General features: G+C 42.8%; 1 long non-coding RNA gene across 1 annotated transcript; it reads left to right on the forward strand.

Annotated features, from left to right (window-relative positions):
* Positions 1-4,710: 4,710 nt before the first annotated feature.
* Positions 4,711-14,132, forward strand: LOC112262328. The gene is made up of 3 exons (XR_002955334.2): positions 4,711-4,847; positions 6,743-6,855; positions 14,070-14,132. It is a non-coding gene; the product is annotated as an uncharacterized LOC112262328 (long non-coding RNA).
* The last annotated feature ends 8,011 nt before the right edge of the window (positions 14,133-22,143 follow it).

The raw sequence follows: 22,143 nt of genomic DNA on the forward strand, positions 1-22,143 counted from the left end.
TGAGCAGGCATGAAAATGTGAGAATGCTGTTCAGTGACTACAGCTAAGCATTCAACACCATAGTGTCCTCCAAGCTCATCACTAAGCTAAGGACTCTGCTATTAAACACCTCCCTCTGCATCTGGATCCTAGACTTCCTGACGTGCCGCCCCCAGGTGGTGAGGGTATGCAACAACACATAGCCTAGTGGTTAGAGCGTTGGACTAGTAACCGGAAGGTTGCAAGTTCAAATCCCCGAGCTGACAAGGTACAAATCTGTCGTTCTGCCCATGAACAGGCAGTTAACCCACTGTTCCTAGGCTGTCATTGAAAATAAGAATTTGTTCTTAACTGACTTGCCTAGTTAAATAAAGGTAAAATAAAAAAGGGGTGTGTGCTTAGTTCCCTCCTGTACTCCCTGTTTACCCACGACTGCGTAGCCGCACACGACTCCAACATCATCATTAACCGTTTACTGCTGTGGGCTAAATCAGGGTCATAGAGAGTGTTTCTTGGTGGTCTTAAACCAATCTACTTTGAAACAAAAGTATACTCCTCACACACATAGTTACGGGCTAAGGCTCCTTTCTAAAAAGGAAGACACCTGTACCATGTCAGATATTGTCACTTTCTGACCATAGTTCTTTTGTGTTTTCTTTGTTTTAGTGTTGGTCAGGACGTGAGCTGAGTGGGCATTCTATGTTGTGTGTCTAGTTTTACCGTTTCTATGTTTGGCCTGATATGGTTCTCAATCAGAGGCAGGTGTTAGTCATTGTCTCTGATTGGGAACCATATTTAGGTAGCCTGTTTTGTGTTGGGGTTTTGTGGGTGGTTGTCTTCTGTCTTCGTGTGTCTGCACCAGACAGAACTGTTTCGGTTTTTCACATTTGTTGTTTTGTATTTTGTAGTGTTCACGTTTACCGTCTTTATTAAACATGGTGAACACTAACCACTCTATGCTTTGGTCCTCTCCTTCATCCACAGAAGAAAGCCATTACAGATATAGAGTTGAAATGTATTACATTTTGAGTTTGTATCTTAGTATTACACTTTATATACATCAGAAAACTGAAATATAACAAAACTGGATTTTCTGCAAGGTTTTTTAAATGATGTTTGTTAATTATGAAACTAAAAAAAAATATGAATAACATTCCACCCATGAGGCCACTAGGTCATTTGACCCAAGGAAAGGGTTTTAAGTTGGCAGATGACACGATCACAGACAATGATGAAACAGCCTACAGGGAGGAGGTTGGTGGTGGAGAGCCGGTCAGAGACAGCAAATAACATGAGCTGAGATGCTGTTTGTTCTATTATGTTAGACCTGTGGCTTCTTCATCATGCTTCCAGGTCAGAAAGAGACTTTTTCTGCCACGGATGAAACATTAATAGAGCATACAGAAGCTCAACCTGACAACAGGGCCATGGAGTCAAGCCAGGTCCTTCAAAGCCATTGACTCTTCAGCGAGGTAGATCAGGAGGTTGAAACTGGACTGGAGACACCGCACACTCAAAATGCTTCAATAAAATTGAGAATACAACTATAATCAATGCTTTCTGATTACATGTTGATAGTAGCATGAAGCAGCCATATTGCTAATTCACAGTCATCCCATTGTGTACTGTAGGATGAATGCCATTTTACTCCATTGACAATGCTTTGACATTTCACTAGAATAGGACATGTCTCTAAGGCTGTCTCTAATTAGACCATAATGCTGATCTGTTGTCCTGATTAGCATTGAATAGACCTTGATCACCATGTATTATCAGATTACTGTGATAGCCTACCTTTGGATTAAGACAAGGTCCCTACTCATTGTCTTTTCATGCTGTGAGGAAAGGGGGGCTGGCCCCGAAGTTAAGCCTGATGGCTCCTTTGTATGTTGAAAATACCACTTTATCAGCCGGGGCTGTGGGGAGCCGCGAGGTCCAGCACAGAGCGGGGGAGAGGGCTCCTCTTTCAGTGGAAGCAGCTTGCTTGCCGTGCTTGGGTCTCTCCTCTAGGACCCGTCCTCTTTGTGCAGCGAGCAGCAGGGCGCGCCAGGGATGACACCTCAGTCCAGTTTGTTTGCTCAAGGAAATAATCACTAATTTCTGAATAATAATGCCAGGCCCTGACCAAGACAAATTGAATGGCGGCATGTCATTGAGGCGATGGGGAAGCTTTGCTGAGCACCAGCCCATCAATGGTGTGTTTGGCCAGGCAGTTCTGTGTGATTGATATACAGGCAGAGATATACTGCACACATGATGGGGGTCTGGACCACGGCGAGCTGGGAGGAGAAGCCTGCTATAAAAACATCATTAGTCATGAATATGCCTCAATGCCCCTGCAGCGATGATTCAATAAGGCTTTTCAATTTAGGAATGTTGGATTATCCTGCCCATGCTATTGGACAAGTTGTCTGTATTGTTGTGCACACTGGTATGGCTCAGAAAAAAATATGTGACCCCTTATCACGCTCTATAAAAATCCACATATCAGATGGAGAGATGGGCTATTCATAACTCATCTGTGCACATGCATTTCTAAGTTAAGACGTGATGCTTCAATATTACTGGCAGCTTTGCAAAGAAATGACCATCCCTAACCTATAAAAGGGTCAGCAATCTTTACATTTTTTCACAGCATGATACTATTTGGCACACTCAAAAGACTGAATATGTGAAACTATCTAGAGGACTTAAGGAGGACTTAAGGACTGACATCTCTGTCCTGGCAAAAGACAAGACATAATTCCATCTTCACATTATTCCATCTCCACCAAGGTATTTCACCACAAGTTAATTCAGTCCAACTGAAAGGGGATCGGAGCTTTGAATTAAGTTTTGGACAAATTGAATCCACCTTTTCTCTCTGAATTCCACCTTGCATTTAAGCACAGCTTAACCTGACAAAAGAAGTTGCTGCATGTGTTTTTCCGTTGTGTTATATTATGGAAAGAAAACAGCTAGCTGTAGAATGGGATTACGGAAGGAAGAGCAAAAGTTCAGTTCAAGAAATGATTAGTCTTAAATAGTTGAACATGTTAACTTCGCATAGAGACGATTGCAGCTGCTTTTGACTTGTTATAAGTAGGCCTGTCATCGTTTTGAATTTGTGCCTTGTAAGCATTTTTTAAAATTGCATATACATTAATTTTGCAGAAGCATCTTTGATTTTCAGCTACAAACATATATTTTTGTGTGAAATGATTTGTAATATTAAATACAATACTGAATGGAAAGGAAATGAAATTCCACACCTCACAGCAATCTAAAACAGACTGAGATCATTCCGAAATTTTACTCATCATTTATTTTTTGGAAGAAATAACTATTGCTAAATGAGTTTCCAAACACTAATGTCAATAAATATCACAACAACACATGCAGACAACAAGACCACACAGACATGGAAAAACTGAATGGCTGATATCAAGGCTCCCATCTGCTGTTGGATCAATATTTTGTGCAAGCCTCGTAGGCCTGTCTGTTTACCCTAGGCATCTGTGCCTGGCATACCAACCCTGCACAATGTTTGAGCATGTGACTGTGTAATAATGGCAGATAGGGGAACTAATAGCCACTGCAATATCTGTAGCTTGACCCAATGTGTCCCTCCCTAATTGATCTATAGATTACCATCAGACACATCAGTCAGGGGTTAACCTTCTCTGTTAGCACCACAGTCTTTGCTGTGGATTATCAGGCAATTTGAAGGATGATGGGAGCGACGCCGGAAAAAGCTATTAGCTATCTTGGTTAAAATTTCAATGGAATTTGTTGTAGCCAGGGAGAAGAAAACATTAAATTGGTGGCCACGTTTGGCATTTATAAATTGATGTCCTCCTCTGATCGCTCCCTTCCATGGCTGTGTGTCACATGGTCTGCCTTTCTCTCCCCATGCTGGATCCACCCAGGCCCAGCTACTGGAGCCAGGCCACCTGACTTCCTGGCCTGGCCTAAATGTACACTTGGTCGGTCTATGTAAACTATGACATGTGGATGTCAATCTCTCCCATATTTGTCATGGGCTCTATCAGGCCGTGATTAGTTTTTATAGCTAATTTGGAGCAAAAAGGCAACATGGCCTGCAGTATGTTAGCAAACCGAGTGCACCACTGTTCGGCCCTGAATATTTACATGGGTCCTGGTTGTTTTATTAAGGCTCTCTCTCTCTCTCTGTAGGTGATGTCAGAGGATTGCTGCTGGGTTGGCTCCAGTGAAGGGTTTATCAACTACCAACCATGGAGGAGTGTGCCTTTCACACACAGTATCCGGACCCAGACAGTGTTTGTTAGTTAGTCGTGCCACTCCTGTAATTGTACTGTGGATACTTAGTGTTGTGGATGTCAACATTGCAACTTTGCTGTTTGTGAAACCCTGTCATGATATCATCAGCAAGTTCACCCAGACCTGCTCCTACAAATACAAAGGGAGAGACTTCATATGGATATCAGTAATAAAACAATGCCATTTCCAGGTCTAATCATTTCCATTCATTGCATAGAGGACACAGTGAATAATCTGAGATGCTCCCAGTGAACTTGATGGGATTAAACCTGTGGATATTGGTCAATGACAAATCTAAATGTTTGCCTTAAACAAATGGCCCCTAAATGTGTACTCAAGCCAGAGTAAATTTGATTGTGGTGAAAAGGGGTGGAGGAGGTACTCAGTCGCTCCTGTCAACACTGGGTAAGGAAGAGAAACATTTGCTATGACACGGAGAAACCAAAGACGGTGATGGCATGCAAATACTGCTAGACGCCACTGAGCGGTTGTCCTCTAGAGAGCCATTCTGGACAATAGGGACCTGCAGTGTCTCAGGTATCTGCTGTGTCTCAGGACTACATTGGTTACATTGACCTCTGATAAAGGTGAGAACATTTTACTATAATATCATTATAAATGAATTTAGTATTGTTTGGTGATACACGGATCATATATCTCCTTTTTAAAGTGGTGTAAGGCTCTGACTCACTGCAAGTTCATTTTGGATGATATCTGAAGGATAACAGGGATGGAAATGTTAGTGTTTTTGAAAAAGGCATTCTCCATCATCTTAGTTACCTAAGGGAGGTTGACCTTCATTTCCTGTATTTTCTTTATATTACCGACCCTCCCCATGGACAAACATAATCCACAGCCAACTGCCTTATCCATACACAATCAGTCTACCATGGTCAGAGATCTTATGAAAAGTTATTCATGTAGATTGTTTACTCACTCACTCATCATGTTACAATCCGGCCTGGTCCAATCCTTCTCTGTGATGCTTGATGTCATGGTAACTAGGTAACGGAAGGAACACTGCAGGGTCTCGGTTTAATAAAGGTGGTTGGATAGGGGATTGGGGAGAGATTCCTGTATTGACCACTCAGGGAAAGATTGAATGCTGCTGACATTTCAGAGGAGGAATTTGCAATTTCCACAAATATGAGGCTGTCGGCAGCCCAGCATGACAGCACATAAAATCAATCCAAATAACCTGAATCCCTAATACCTTGATCCCTGTTAGTGGAGGGATGCATTACAACTAAGACACTGGGAGTGGGAGACACAACCCTCAGGCTGATTCCTGACACTTATCGACTGTCTCCAGGCCAAACACAGACGCAATAACAATTAGGTGGGCCAGCGTGCCAATTCTCTCCTTCACACACATACACACACAGACTCTCACACACACAGATTCTTCCGGTGGAGATGGATGTTAGATACAGATATGTTGGCGTGTTTTAAGTTCTTTAGCTGTTTGCAGAATGCTCATTTATTTATTTTAACATGTAATGGAGCTTGATAGATGAATGTATACATAATCTGATTTAATACTTTGAAAGCCTTGCATACGTTTGGCACATCTCAGAAAACTCACAATAATCAAATGGTATGGAAAAATACTTTGGAAGTCTTTACACGGATATGCATTTACATATAGCCCCACAAGCCTCAAGGCTTGTAAATACACATTGTATTATTCAAAATAATCTCAAACTGGATTGTATCTCATTGGGAACACTTGGATCACACCTGTTCTGACTCCCCATGGAGAGTGGAATTATCAGGCTTACTCCAGCCGTAGCCAAAAGGAGATGGTGAAAAGAAAATTGCTCTCCCACGGTATGCTTTTCTTGTGTTTGTTACAATAGCCCAATTTGAAGGATTTGGAAGTTGTGCTGCACAATGGCTAGTAAGAAGGGAGTTAATGATTTAGAGTGTTTGTGTCCTCCATAACCAACCCACAGCAGTAGAGCAGGTGAAGCAGGACAGGTGGCTCCTTTACTACTTCCAGAGCAATTGGCTCCGCTTCAAAACAGCAGCCTGTAAATGTCACAGTGGTATGAGTCTATATAGAGCATGCTCTGAAACACAGGGATACTCCTGCTAGGGAAAGCATTTGAAAATACATTTTCCAAAATAGTCTCACCCCTGACATCACTCTCAAGAGTACAGTACCTCGCCATGGCCATCTAAAATGTAACAATTATTGTCTTGTTCTCCTCTGTAAGATACTTGCTATTTTTTCATTTACCTTGACTCTTAATCATCATTACTGTCTCCCAGCAAACTTTCTTGAGGAATGTCCCACAGTTAATTTGACAAGATCATTTATGCTTGGGGCTAGGATTTGAACTTGGACTGTAGTGTACTATGCCCTGACTGGCACATGGTTAATTTCCTGTTGATTAAACTATTCCATGGCTTGTGTTTCCACTGAGATGATAACAAAGCTCCTGCTGCCTCTACTTCCTGTCTATGTCCTTGGCTGTAGATCTGGCTCAGTGGATGTGGTCTCTCCCATCCTCCCTCCCTGCCTGTCAGCCTAGCAGAGAGCAGTCTGGCAACACGTGCTGAGACACTGAAATTGTTCAGAGTGACCGCTGGGTGAGTCACCATGAGGCGAAACTCTCATGTGCATACACACACACACACATACACACATGAGGAAACACAGACATGCATGCATGCACACACATTTACGCCACAAACACTCTCTCACTTTCACACACACGCACGAGCACTCACTCTACTCTCTGTCCTTTACTGGCTACCTTGTCCCCTGGTCCGGGTCTCTGAGTGAGGTAGTTCCACACATTTCTGTGAGTTGCTTCTTTTCTCCATTCCCTAAGAAGAGGGTTCACTGATGGATGTGAGAATCTGATGCCTGGTCGTAAATCTCTCCTGTCAGGAGGTATTATAGGACCATGTTGTGATGGAGGACAGTTGGAATGCCACTGTGCTGATATCTTAATCTGCGTCTTTGAGGAAGTGGTCACCGGTGGGGGGGGGGGCACAGGTGACCCATGACGCTGGCTGGCAGGTACGTCTGGAGAATAGGACAGGCCTGGACACCTCTCGCCCCACCCTGACCTCTTACCCCTTCAGAAGTGGTGTGTTAGCGGTGTGTAAAGGTTTTAAAAGCTAGGCCGAAGTTAAAACAGCCATCATCATTATGTTGAGAGTTTGAGCTGTGGCGGGGTAATGTGTGTGCTGAGTTACTCTGTCTGTTTGTAAGGCCCTCACCAGGAGTGTGTCTGCTGTTGACGTTCTCCATTTAATATTGTTTGAATTTTTCATCAAGATGCCGAGCCTTGTTACAAGAGCCCTTTTGTTTCCAGAGCTTTTTGTAATTCTTTGTGTGTGTGTGTATGTGTGCATGTGCACGCATGCACATGTGTGTGTTAGAGAGAATAGAGAATAAATGTGTGTGCAGGTTTATGTACTTCTGTCTGTGTACATTACTTTTTCTTAAACTTTTCAAGTAGAAGGTCGTTTTTCTGCTCTCCCATCCATTGTCCATCCTGTGGGAGGGGGGGCGAGGCCTGGAGTGGTCATCATCCAGCTGCAACTCCCCCTCACTGGCACCTTTTGTGCAGGGGACCCTGACGCAGCCTTGAATACAGGTCACAGCAGGTTACTGACAAAGCTCTGTGAAAAGGGGGTTTTGTGTGCGTGTCTGAAAGGAGCGATGCGCACGGTTAAAATTAGCCTGCCTCCAGTCAATGCAGCGCCAGGCTGGGCCAGGCTCCTGCCTCCATTCAGCCACGTGAAAGTTGATTCTTTCATTGTGCCGCTATCTTGTCACAACTCCTCCTTTACTGCCTGCTTTGTTACCCGCTTTGTACTAGCGTCATCACACTGGCAAAGTCAGCCTCATAAAAGGAGTTCATTTTGGATTCACTGCCCTTCAATGAACACTGGGAACTTTCTTGTTTTGTGTCTTTATCCATAAATATATGATCACTCATTGGCCTGTCAGTCTGTCACTAAAGATTGTTTCTGGAGAATTTCCTCCTTAACTTTCTTTGTGCACGTTTCACCCGTTCACCCACGTAGGTAATCAGACTAATCATTCACTACTGTGTTTGATTCTTTGGTTGGCCATTACAGCCTTACAAATGACAGGTAAACCTTCTCTTGACTCATAATATAAATGGCAGGGAAATGTATATTTTATTCAGTAAAACATAATGTGTTCTCAATTCACTTAAGAGTCCAATTCAAATGCAATGACTTAATCCAATCTTCATAGGTGGTCAGGTGATTTTGAATAGCCAAGTGTTTGTTTTGATTGGGCTGTCAGCTATGACACATCTGATCCTTCAAGAGATTGACTCAGAGCCTCTGAGCGTACAGGTACAGGTACATACATGGATCCCACCCATGGAGCAGTTATTCATCAGTGTATTAATGAATCAGCGCTAGGCAGCCAGTCAGTCATTGGGTTAATGGATGGGGAGGACATCCTCGTCTCCATGGCACAGCCCGCTCTGTCAGATGTGGCGCTTTTAGGAAGCAATCGTTTACCTTGCATTTGACACCGCCTCCCATTGTTCTCTCTCTCTCTCTCCGGGGCTCTCTCACTTTTTCTGGGGCCTGGGTCATGCCAGGAGAACACACACACACACAGAGAGAGAATTTAATTGAAACTGAAATTTAATTGAAATTGTTCAATCTACTTGAACAGAGTAATAGTCAATCATGATGCATCAAAGCCAAAGGAACTGAATAATATTAACAACGCTATAGATGGAAGGAATGTAGTGTGGAAACCTACCAAAAACTATTAGGCAACAACAAATTCAATCTCTTTTAGACAACTTCCTAAACAAAACGTTCCACTGTAATAGTGAAGGTGTAAACTTGGCAGTAGAAAACCTTAACAGTATATTTGACCTCTCAGCTTCCCTATCAAATCTAAAAATGTCAAACAGAAAACTGAAGAAAATGTACAAAAATGACAGATGGTTTGATGAAGATTGCAAAAACCTAAGAATGAAATTGAGGAAGCTATCCAACCAAAAACATAGAGACCCAGTAAACCTGAGTCTATGCCTTCGCTATGGTGAATCACTAAAACAATACAGAAATAAACTACGGAAAAAGAAGGAACAGCACATCAGAAATCAGCTCAATGTAAATGAAGAATCCATAGATTCTAACAACTTCTAAGGAAATTGCAAAACACTAAACAAACAACAACATGAAGAGTTAACTATCCAAAACAGAGATGTATGGGTAAACCACTTCTCCAATCTTTTTGGCCCTATAACAAAGAACAAACAGCAAAAACATATATACACTGCTCAGATTTTTTTAGGGAACACTAAAATAACACATCCTAGATCTGAATGAATGAAATATTCTTATTAAATACTTTTTTCTTTACATAGTTTAATGTGCTGACAACAAAATCACACAAAAATTATCAATGGAAATCAAATGTATCAACCCATGGAGGTCTGGATTTGGAGTCACACTCAAAATTAAAGAGGAAAACCACACTACAGGCTGATCCAACTTTGATGTAATGTCCTTAAAACAAGTCAAAATGAGGCTCAGTAGTGTGTGTGGCCTCCACGTGCCTATATGACCTCCCTACAATGCCTGGGCATGCTCCTGATGAGGAGGTGGATGGTCTCCTGAGGGATCTCCTCCCAGACCTGGACTAAAGCATCCGCCAACTCCTGGACAGTCTGTGGTGCAACGTGGCGTTGGTGGATGGAGCGAGACATGATGTCCCAGATGTGCTCAATTGGATTCAGGTCTGGGGAACGGGCGGGCCAGTCCATAGCATTAATGCCTTCCTCTTGCAGGAACTACTGACACACTCCAGCCACATGAGGTCTTGCATTGTCTTGCATTAGGAGGAACCCAGGGCCAACCGCACCAGCATATGTTCTCACAAGGGGTCTGAGGATCTCATCTCGGTACCTAATGGCAGTCAGGCTACCTCTGGCGAGCACATGGAGGGCTGTGCGGCCCCCCAAAGAAATGCCACCCCACACCATGACTGACCCACCGCCAAACCTGTTAAACAGCCACCACTAACATTGAGTGGCTACTGCCAACACACTGTCAATGACACTGACTCTACTCCAGCCACTTTAATCATGGGAATTGATGGGAAATGATGTAAATATATCACTAGCCACTTTAAACAATGCTACCTTATATAATGTTACTTACCCTACATTGTTCATCTCATATGCATACGTTGATACTGTACTCTATATCATCGACTGCATCCTTATGTAATACATGTATCACTAGCCACTTTAACTATGCCACTTGGTTTACATACTTATCTCATATGTATATACTGTACTCGATATCATCTACTGTATCTTGCCTATGCTGCTCTGTACCATCACTCATTCATATATCCTTATGTACATATTCTTTATCCCCTTACACTGTGTATGACAGTAGTTTTTTTGGAATTGTTAGTTAGATTACTTGCTCGTTATTACTGCATTGTCGGAACTAGAAGCACAAGCATTTCGCTACACTCGCATTAACATCTGCTAACCATGTGTATGTGACAAATAAAATTTGATTTGATTTGATTTGAAACCGGTCATGCTGGAGGATGTTGCAGGCAGCAGAACGTTCTCCACGGCGTCACCAGACTGTCACGTCTGTAACATGTGCTCAGTGTGAACCTGCTTTCATCTGTGAAGAGCACAGGCGCCAGTGGTGAATTTGCCAATCTTGGTGTTCTCTGGCAAATGCCAAACGTCCTGCACGGTGTTGGGCTGTAAGCACAACCCCCACCTGTGGACGTTGGGCCCTCATACCTGTTTCTGACCGTTTGACCAGACACATGCACATTTGTGGCCTGCTGGAGGTAATTTTGCAGGGCTCTGGCAGTGCTCCTCCTGCTCCTCCTTGCACAAAGGCGGAGGTAGCGGTCTTGCTGCTGGGTTGTTGCCCTCCTGCGGCCGCCTTCACATCTCCTGATGTACTGGCCTGTCTCCTGGTAGCGTCTCCATGCTCTGGACACTACGCTGACAGACACAGCAAACCTTCTTGCCACAGCTTGCATTGATGTATCATCCTGGATGAGCTGCACTACCTGAGCCACTTGTGTGGTTGTAGACTCCGTCTCATGCTACCACTAGAGTGAAAGCACAGCCAGCATTCAAAAGTGACCAATACATCAGCCAGGAAGCATATGAACTGAGAAGTGGTCTGTGGTTACCACTTGCAGAACCACTCCTTTATTGGGGGTGTCTTGCTAATTGCCTATAATTTCCACCTGTTGTCTATTCCATTTGCACAGCAGCATGTGAAATTTATTGTCAATCAGTGTTGCTTCCTAAGTGGACAGTTTGATTGCACACAAGTGTGATTGACTTGGAGTTACATTGTGTTGTTTAAGTGTTCCCTTTATTTTTTTGAGCAGTGTATTATCAAATACAAGTCTTATAATCAACTATTACAGACTACCAGAACCCACTGGATTCTCCAATTACATTGAGTGAACTACAGGACAAAATACAAACCCTCCAACCTAAAAAGGCCTGTGGTGTTGATGGTATCCTCAATGAAATGCTGAAATATACAGACAACAAATTCCAATTGGCTATACTTAAACTCTTTAACATTATCTTCCCCAATATTTGGAACTAAGGACTGATCACCCCAATCTACTAACGTGGAGACAAATGTGACCCCAATAACTACAGTGGGATATGCATCAACATCAACCTTGGTAAAATCCTTTGCATTATCATTAACAGCAGACTTGTACATTTCCTTGGTGAAAACAATGTACTGAGCAAATGTAAAATTCTATTTTTACCAAATTACTGTACAACAGCCCACGTAGTCACCCAGCACACCCTAATTGACAAACTAACAAACCAAAACAAAGGCAAAGTATTCTCATGTTTGTTTATTTCAAAAAAAGCCTTTGACTCAATTTGGCATGAGGGTCTGCTATACAAATTGATGGAAAGTGGTGTTGGGGGAAAAACATATAAAATCCATGTACACAAACAACAAGTGTGCGGATAAAATTGGCAAAAAACACACATTTCTTTCCACAGGGCCCTGTGTGAGACAGGAGTGCAGCTTAAGCCCCACCCTCTTCAACATATATATCAATAAATTGGTGAGGGCACTAGGACAGTCTGCAGCACCCGGCCTCACCCTACTAGAATCTGAAGTCAAATGTCTAGTGGTGGCTGATGATCTGGTGTTTCTGTCCCCAACCAATGAGGGCATACAGCAGCACTTAGATCTTCTTCACATATTCTGTCAGACCTGGGCCCTGACAGACCTAGGCTCTGACAGTAAATCTCAGTAAGTCAAAAATAATGGTGTTCCAAAAAAGATCCAGTCGCCAGGACCAGAAATACAACTTCCATCTAGACACCATTGTCCTAGAGCACATGAAAACTATACATACCTTGGCCTAACATCAGCGCTACAGGTAACTTCCACAAAGCTATGAACAAGTTGAGAGACAAGGCAAGAAGGGCCTTCTATGCCATCAAAAGGAACATAAAATTTGACATACCAATTAGGATCTGGCTAAAAATACTTTAATCAGTTATATAACTCTTTGCCCTTAATGGTTGTGAGGTTTGGGGTCTGCTCACCAACCACGAACTCACTCCCAAGAACTCACACTGCATTTCAATGCTAGAGGCGTCACTACAGACACCCTGGTTCGAATCCAGGTTCTATCACAACCGGCCGTGATTGGGAGTCCCATAGGGCGGCACAATTGGCCCAGCGTCGTCCGGGTTTGGCCGGTGTAGGCCGTCATTGTAAATAAGAATGTGTTCTTAAACTGACCTGCCAAGTTAAATTATGGTTAAATAAAAATAATAATAACAATAATAATGGGACAAGCACCCAATTGAGACTCTGCATGCAAAATTTGTGTATGTATGTAAAATGTAAAACACCAAATAATGCACGCAGAGCAGAATTAGGCCGATACCCGCTAATTATCAAAATCGAGAAAAGAGCCGTTAAATTCTACAACCACGTAAAAGGAAGCGATTCCCAAACTTTCCATAACAAACCCATTACCTACAAAAAAATGAAGAAGGAGAAGATTCCCCTAAGTAAGCTGGTCCAGGGGCTCTGTTCACAAACAGAAACAGACCCCACAAAGCCCCAGGACAGCAACACAATTAGACCCAACCAAATCATGAGAAAACAAAAAGATAATTACTTGACACATTGGAAAGAATTAACAATAAAACTGAGCAAACTGGAACAGAGAGTACACTAAACAGAGAGTACACAGTGGCAGAATACCTGACCACTGTGACTGACCCAAACTTAAGGAAAGCTTTGAGTATGTACAGACTCAGTGAGCATAGCTTGCTATTGAGAAAGGCTGCCATAGGCAGACATGGCTCTCAACAGAAGACAGGCTATGTGCACACTGCCCACAAAATAAGGTGGAAACTGAGCTGCACTTCATGACCTCCTGCCAAATGAATGACCAACTTAGAGACACGTTTCCCTCAGATTACACAGATCCACAAAGAATTTGAAAACAAACCCAATGCCGATAGAGAAAGAGAGAGAGAGGATCTGAAAGTCTCCAAAGTCTCCAAAGTCTCTTATCTCTTTTGTCATCTCTTGATCAGGTCTGTTGTTCAATCGTTCATGCTGCTGAGGCCCTGCATCACTGAAAAACTGCATTCTACATTTTCCTCTACACTTTTTCACCTGATCCAGTAGAAGATTTCTCTCCCAACAATTGTAAAGTGAATAAATTATAATTGGGTCATTTTGGTCCCTTTTATTCTACTTTTTAATCAGTATTCCCATTTCCTATTGTTTTACAGGATGAAGTGATGTACTGTGGCTGTTATAACTTTTTATTCAACCTTTAACCAGGTAAGTAATTGGGAACAAATTTCCAATAAAAAAAGGTGATGATATTCCATTCAGACTATAAGACACAAAGTAAGTGGCTGAAAGATGCCTGTTCCCAGGTTGTTCTGCTCCTGCATCCTTCCCTCCCCCTCCCTGCAGGCCTTTTGTTAGATGTCTCTGGGTGCTTTAGTCCAGGCTTTTCCATACCACTGCCTCTCTACTGCTGATGGAAGGGATTGGTCATGTTCATTTATACAACAGGTGAGCCAGTCCAGCTGCTTCCTGTATGATCCTACCTCAACAGCTGTCATACAGACACACACACACACACAAATGCATACGTACACATACACACAAACATGCATGCATGCATACACACACACAAACAGACACACGCACCCTCCCCCGCAAACAAATGTTCAACAAAAAAAGTGACTCTCTACTCCACACCATACATTTTTGTTGCATGTAGCTATTATAATATATAAAACTGAATTGAATGCAGTTCACTAGATTTCTGATGTTTTGACACCCTGTCTGTTCATTATAATGACTATATATCTCTTCTAATGAGTTGGCTGAACTGGTAGATTTATCATCTGTCACTGTAATTTTCCATGCACCGTTGTGACGGTCATAACATTCGGCCCTTAGATGTACCTTATGAATTGCCTTATTTGCAGGAGACCAACAGATCAGTATTTACTCAAGTAATTGAATGGAAGGGGCCTATTTAATTATTTATTTTACCTTTATTAAACTAGGCAAATCAGTTAAGAACAAAATCTTATTTACAATGACCGCCTACAGTCAAACCAGGACGACACTGGGCCAATTGTGTGCCACCCTATGGGATTCCTAATCACGGCCGGATGTGATACAGCCTGGATTCAAACTAGGGACTTACACTGAGATGCAGTGCCTTAGACCGCTGCACCACTCGGGAGCCCAAATAGCCTATGTCGTAATCATAAAGAAGAGACAGAGTGATTGAGTGAATGAGAGGTTATTAGAGGCGTGATGGCGGTACAGCTAAGAGGGCTGTGCTTACCATCAAGTAAACTTGGGTAATCTCATGACTCTGTATCAGAAGGTAGATTTTTTGGGGGTGAGGGGGCAGATTTTTAACCCTATCACAAACCTTAACCCTTACCTTAACCATTCGTAATGACTGCCTAAACTTAACAGGGGACACAGGTAAGGTTGCCTTGTGAGAATTTGTTGGCGAGTGGGTAACCCGCTTCTGTCATCTGTCCTATTAGCCAACGTGTAATCATTGGAGAATAAACTGGATGAGCTCCATTTGAGACTATCCTTCCAATGGGACACTAAAAACGGTATTATCTTATGTTTCACGAGTCGTGGCTGAATGACAACATGGATAACACACAGTTGGCTGGCTTTTCTATGCATCGGCAAGATAGAACAGCAACCTCTGGTAAGACAAGGGGTGGTGGTCTGTGCCTATTTGTCAATAACAGCTTGTGAGAAAAATCTAATATTAAGGAAGTCTCAAGGTTTTTCTCGCTTGAGGTAGAATATCTCATTATAAGCTGTAGACCACACTATTTTTGCAGCTGTCTATTTACCACCACAAACCGATGCTGGTGCTAAGACCGCACTCAAAGAGATGTATAAGGCCATAAGCAAACAAGAAAATGCTCATCCAGAGGTGGTGCTCCTAGTGGCCGGGGACATTAATGCAGGCAAACTTAAATCCGTTTGACCTATTTTCTACCAGCATGTCACATGTGCACCCAAAGGAGAGAGTACCTTTACTCCACACAGAGACATGTACAAACCTCTCCCTCACCCTCCATTTGGCAAATATGGCCATAATTCTATCCTCCTGATTCCTGCTTACAAGCAAAAACTAAAGCAGGAAGTAACAGTGACTCGCTCAAAATGGAAGTGGTCAGATGACGCAGATGCTAAACTACATGACTGTCTTGCTAGCACAGACTGGAATATGTTCCGGGATTCATCTGATGGCATTGAGGAGTATACCACATCAGTCACCGGCCTCATCAATAAGTGCATCGATGACGTCGTCCCCACAGTGACCGTATGTACATACCCCAACCAGAAGCAATGGAATACAGGCAACATCTGCCCTGAGCTAAAGAGTAGAGCTGCCGCCTTCAAGGAGTGGGACTCTATCGCGGACACTTGGAAAAAATCCCGCTATGCCCTCAGACAAACCATCAAGCAGGCAAAGCGTCAATACAGGACTAAGATTGAATCCTACTACACCAGCTCAGACGCTCGTCGGATGTGGCAGGGAATGCAAACTATTACGGACTACAAAGGGAAGCCCAGGTGAGGGCTGCCCAGGGACATGAGCCTACCAGGCGAGCTAAATGACTTCTCAGAGCATGCGCTGACCAACTGGCAAGAGTCTTCACTGTCATTTTCAACATGTCCCTGTTCTAGTCTGTAATGTCTACATGTTTCAAGCAGACCAGCATAGTCCCTGTGCCCAAGAATACCCAGGTAACCTGCTTAAATGACTACCGACCCGTAGCATGTCTGTAGCCATGAAGTGCTTTGAAAGGCTGTTCATGGCTCACATCAACATCATCATCCCAGAAACCCTAGATCCACTCCAATGTGCATACCACTCCAACAGATCCACAGATGATGCAATCTCTATTGCACTCCACACTGCCCTTTCCCACCTGGACTAAAGGAACACCTACGTGAGAATGCTGTTCATTGAGTACAGTTCAACACCATAGTGCCCTCAAAGCTCATCACTAAGCTAGGGACCATGAGACTAAAGATCTCCCTCTGTAACTGGATCCTGGACTTCCTGATGGGCCACCCCCATGTGGTAAGGTTAGGCAACAACACATCTGCCACACTGTTCCTCAACACTGGGGCCCCTCAGGGGTGCGTGCTTAGTCTCCTCCTGTATTCTCTGTTCACCCACGATTGCATGGCCAAGCAGGACTCCAACACCCTCATTAAGTTTGTCAACCACACAACAGTGGTAGGCCTGATCAACAACAGCAATGAGACAGCCTATAGGGAGGTCAGAGACCTGACAGAGTTGTGCCAGGACAACAACCTCTCCATCACCGCAATCAAGACAAAGGAGATGATCGTTGACTACAGGAAAAGGAGGGCCAAGCACGCCCCAATCTCATCTATTGGGCTGTAGTGGATCTGGTTGAGAGCTTCAAGTTCTTTGTTGTTCACATCCCAACAAACACACCAAGACAGTCATGAAGAGGGCACAACAAGACATATTCCCCCTCAGGAGACTGAAAAGATTTAGCATGGATCCACAGATCCTCAAAACGTTAAACAGCTGCACCATCCTAACTGGTTGCATCACCGCCTGGTATGGCAACTGCTCGGACACCGACAGCAAGGTGCTACAGAGGGTAGTGCATACGGTCCAGTACATCACTGGGGCCAAGATACCTGCCATCCAGGACCTCTATACAATGTGGTCTCAGAGGAAGGCCCTACAAATTGCCAAAGATCCCAGCCAATCTAGTCATAGACTGTTCTCTCTGCTACCGCACTGCAAACGGTCTAGTTCCAAAAGGCTTTTTAACAGCTTCTACCCCCGAGCCATAAAACTGCTGAACAGCTAATCAAATGGCTACCCGGACTATTTGCATTGACCCCCCCTTTTTTTACACTGCTGCTACTAGCTGTTTATTATCTGTAATCTATGCATAGTCACTTTACCCCCTGTATATAGCCTGTTATCTATGCATAGTCACTTTACCCCCTGTATATAGCCTGTTATCTATGCATAGTCACTTTACCCCCTGTATATAGCCTGTTATCTATGCATAGTCACTTTACCCCCTGTATATAGCCTGTTATCTATGCATAGTCACTTTACCCCCTGTATATAGCCTGTTATCTATGCATAGTCACTTTACCCCCTGTATATAGCCTGTAATCTATGCATAGTCACTTTACCCCCTGTATATAGCCTGTAATCTATGCATAGTCACTTTACCCCCTGTATATAGCCTGTTATCTATGCATAGTCACTTTACCCCCTGTATATAGCCTGTAATCTATGCATAGTCACTTTATCCCCTGTATATAGCCTGTTATCTATGCATAGTCACTTTACCCCCTGTATATAGCCTGTTATCTATGCATAGTCACTTTACCCCCTGTATATAGCCTGTTATCTATGCATAGTCACTTTACCCCCTGTATATAGCCTGTTATCTATGCATAGTCACTTTACCCCCTGTATATAGCCTGTTATCTATGCATAGTCACTTTACCCCCTGTATATAGCCTGTTATCTATGCATAGTCACTTTACCCCCTGTATATAGCCTGTTATCTATGCATAGTCACTTTACCCCCTGTATATAGCCTGTTATCTATGCATAGTCACTTTACCCCCTGTATATAGCCTGTTATCTATGCATAGTCACTTTACCCCCTGTATATAGCCTGTTATTGTTATTTTATTGTAAAAAAATGTTTTTTTAATTAGTAAAATATTTATGTAGCTCATATGGTGCTACACAGTAAACCGGCTGTTACGTTTTCTTCCATGTTCTTTATGATGATATACAGCAGTGGTATCTGACCGAACCATGTAAACTAGAACTCTAAGTAGCACAATCAATGAAGGGAAGTTGATGTCCAAAGGTGATCTATTTTTACACTGGGCATGTGTCATTTTATGTATTCTGTGTGGGTCAAATCCTGCAACCTAATCTCTTAAACAAAAATAGGTATGTTTAATTGCTCTTCTTGTCTGGAGAGAAGTTTGCAGATGCCTGATGTGGAGAGATTGGCCCTGCAGTGACCCATGACAAGCGTGACTGCTGTGTATGTTGCCACCTCCAATGAGCAGTCAACCAATCGAAAGGAAATAAATGTAACACCTGATAACAGGTTATATATACAGCGCATTCGGAAAGTTTCCAGACCCCTTGACATTTTCCACTTGTTTTATACGTTACAGCCTTATTCTAAAATGGATTAAATAAAATTGTAAAAATCAGCAATCTACACACAATCCCCCATAATGACAAAGAGAAAACAGGTTTTTAGAAATGTTTTATATTCAATAGAAAAAACAGAAATACCTTATTTACGTAAGTATTCAGATCCTTTGCTATGAGACTCGAAATTGAGCTCAGGTGCATCCTGTTTCCATCGATCATCCTTGAGATGTTTCTACAACTTGTTTGGAGTCCACTTGTGGTAAATTCAATTGATTGGACATGATTTGGAAAGGCACATACCTGTTTACGTAAGGTCACTCAGTTGACAGTGCATGTCAGAGCAAAAACTAGCCGTGAGGTCAAAAGAGTTGTCTGTAGAGCTCCGAGACAGGATTGTGTCGAGGCAAAGATCTGGCGAAGGGTACCAAAAAATGTCTGCAGCATTGAAGTTCCCCAAGAACACAGTGGCCTCCATCATTCTTAAATGGATGAAGTTTCGAACCACCAAGACTCTTCCTAGAGCTGGCCGCCCGGCCAAACGGAGCAATGGGGGAGAAGGGCCTTGATGAGGGAGGTGACCAAGAATCCGATGGTCACACTGACAGAGCTCTAGAGTTCCTCTGTAAAGATGGGAGAACCTTGCAGAAGGACAACCATCTATGCAGCACTCCACCAATCAGGCCTTTATGTTAGAGTGGCCAAACGGAAGCCACTCCTCAGTAAAAGGTTTGTCAAGAGGCACCTAAAAACTATCAGACCATGAGTAACAAGATTCTCTGATCTGATGAAACCAAGATTTAACTCTTTTGCCTGAATGCCAAGCGTCATATCTGGAGGAAACCTGGCACCATCCCTACGGTTAAGCATGGTGGTGGCAGCATCATGCTGTGGGGATGTTTTTCAACAGCAGGGACTGGGAGACTATTCAGAATCGAGGCAAAGTCGAACGGAGCAAAGTACAGAGACATCCTTGATGAAAACCTGCTCCGGAGCGCTCAGGACCTCAGACTGGGACGACGGTTCACCTTCCAACACCTTCCCTAGAGCAAACAGCCAAGACAATGCAGAAGGGGCTTCGGGACAAGTCTCTGAATGTCTTTGAGTGGCCGAGCCGAGCCCGGGCTTGAACACGATCGAACATCTCTGGAGAGACCTGAAAATAGCTGTGCATCAACTCTCCCCATCCAACCTGACAGAGCTTAAGAGGATATGCAGAGAATAATGTGGGAAACTTCCCAAATACAGGTGTGCCAAGCTTGTAGCGTCATACCAAATAAGACTCTATGCTGTAATCGCTGCCAAAGGTTCTTCAACAAAGTACTGAGTAAATGGTCTTAATACTTATGTAAATGTTATATATCTGTTTGTTTTTTTCTCAATTAGCAAATATTTCTAAAAACCTGTTTTTGCTTTGTCATTATGGGATATTGTGTATAGATTGATGATGACTTTAAAAAATAAATTAGAATAAAGCTGTAACGTAACAAAATATGGAAAAAGTCAAGGGGTCTGAATACTTTTTGAAGGCACTGTACGTACAGTACCAGTCAAAAGTTAGGACACACCGTCTTTTTCTATAGCTTTACTTTTTTCTACATTGTAGAATAATAGTGAAGACATCAAAACTATGAAATAACACATGGAATCTTGTAGTAACCAAAAGGTGTTAAAGAAATCAAAATATATTTTATATTTGAGATTCTTCAAAGTAGCCACCATTTGCCTTGATGACAGCTTTGCACACTCTTGGCATTCTCTCAACCAGCTTCATGAGGTAGTCATCTGGAATGCATTTCAATTAACAGGTGTGCCTTGTTAAAAGTTCATTTGTGGAATTTAAGGTCTTCATGTGAAATATTTCAATGCATTTGTGGGAAAGTGATTTCATTATATAGCAAAGTCAAGCATATTTCCTTTAAATACAAGTCAACACTATCCATCCCTTGATCATCTTTTCTAGAGAGGAGTCAAGTACATTGGTGGTAAACTTTCTTTTCAAAGAGCATATCATTCATGAATGACATTTTCCATAGAATGGAATATTCCTTAATTGAAAGTGTAGGCCTGACAAAAGACTAGGGGTTAATGCAGTGCATTGCAGCTTAGGGCACGCTTTGCTCTTTTCAAATTTTAGCATTGTGCCTGCGACATCAAAAGGGCCTTTGAGCATGTCGCTATGTTCAATGAGCTTTCATCTTCTTACCTCATTACTGGAAATAGTTATTTGATTGAGCCGAGTTTCGTCCGACAATAGGCTAGACAACTTTGACAGTAGCACAATGACTTGGCAACAAAGCTGCTGTCTGAAATCCTCTCGAGATGTTTGGCCCCCATGCTTTAACTCAACCGCCCCACGCTTTGACTCTGCATGTGAATTACAGTAAGATCTCTGAAAGTGAGGATTTGTAACTCCTCAGATCAAACTGTTCACAATCACCTCACATTAAATCCCCACAGGGATCTACTGCATGACATGAGTTGAGCTGATCAGATGGGTCTCCTTAGTTAGTTTCTATTGAGGCCTGGACAGCATGTCCACAAAGAAAGTGCACAAGAAGTGAAACATACTGCTATTCTTTCAACTGTCCATCTTCTTTTTCAACATTTTAGCAAATTAAAAATGGCAGGTAGTAGCTACAATAAACAGTTTCAAAGAATTTCAGGCAATAAAAGATAGAAAACATATTTCTTAAAAAATAATACTTTAAATTATAGATAGTGTTTTTTTATTGTTTTCCATTTCCAATATTCTACATCAGGACCCCAATATTTCTTCAATCAGTTTCTGGAGGAGAGCAAACACAGCTTTGAGTGAGTCCCTGGATTGTGTACACACACACAAACTCAGAGAATTGGGCTCAAAAAGTCAGCTAGATCGTAGAGTTCCGAAGGTACTGCTGGCCTCAGAGGAAACTAGATTTGACCTCCAGCTCATTCTCTCTCTCTCTCTCTCTCTCTCCCCCCTCTCTCTCTCTCATCTCTCTCTCTCTCTCTCTCTCTCTCTCTCTCTCTCTCTCTCTCTATCTCCCCTCTCTCTATCCTCTCTCTCTCTCACCCCCTCCTCTCTCTCTCTCATCCCCCTCCTCTATCTCTCTCTCTCTCCC

The sequence above is a fragment of the Oncorhynchus tshawytscha genome, linkage group LG11 (genome assembly GCF_018296145.1).
Source record: "Oncorhynchus tshawytscha isolate Ot180627B linkage group LG11, Otsh_v2.0, whole genome shotgun sequence".
Lineage (NCBI taxonomy): Eukaryota > Metazoa > Chordata > Actinopteri > Salmoniformes > Salmonidae > Oncorhynchus > Oncorhynchus tshawytscha.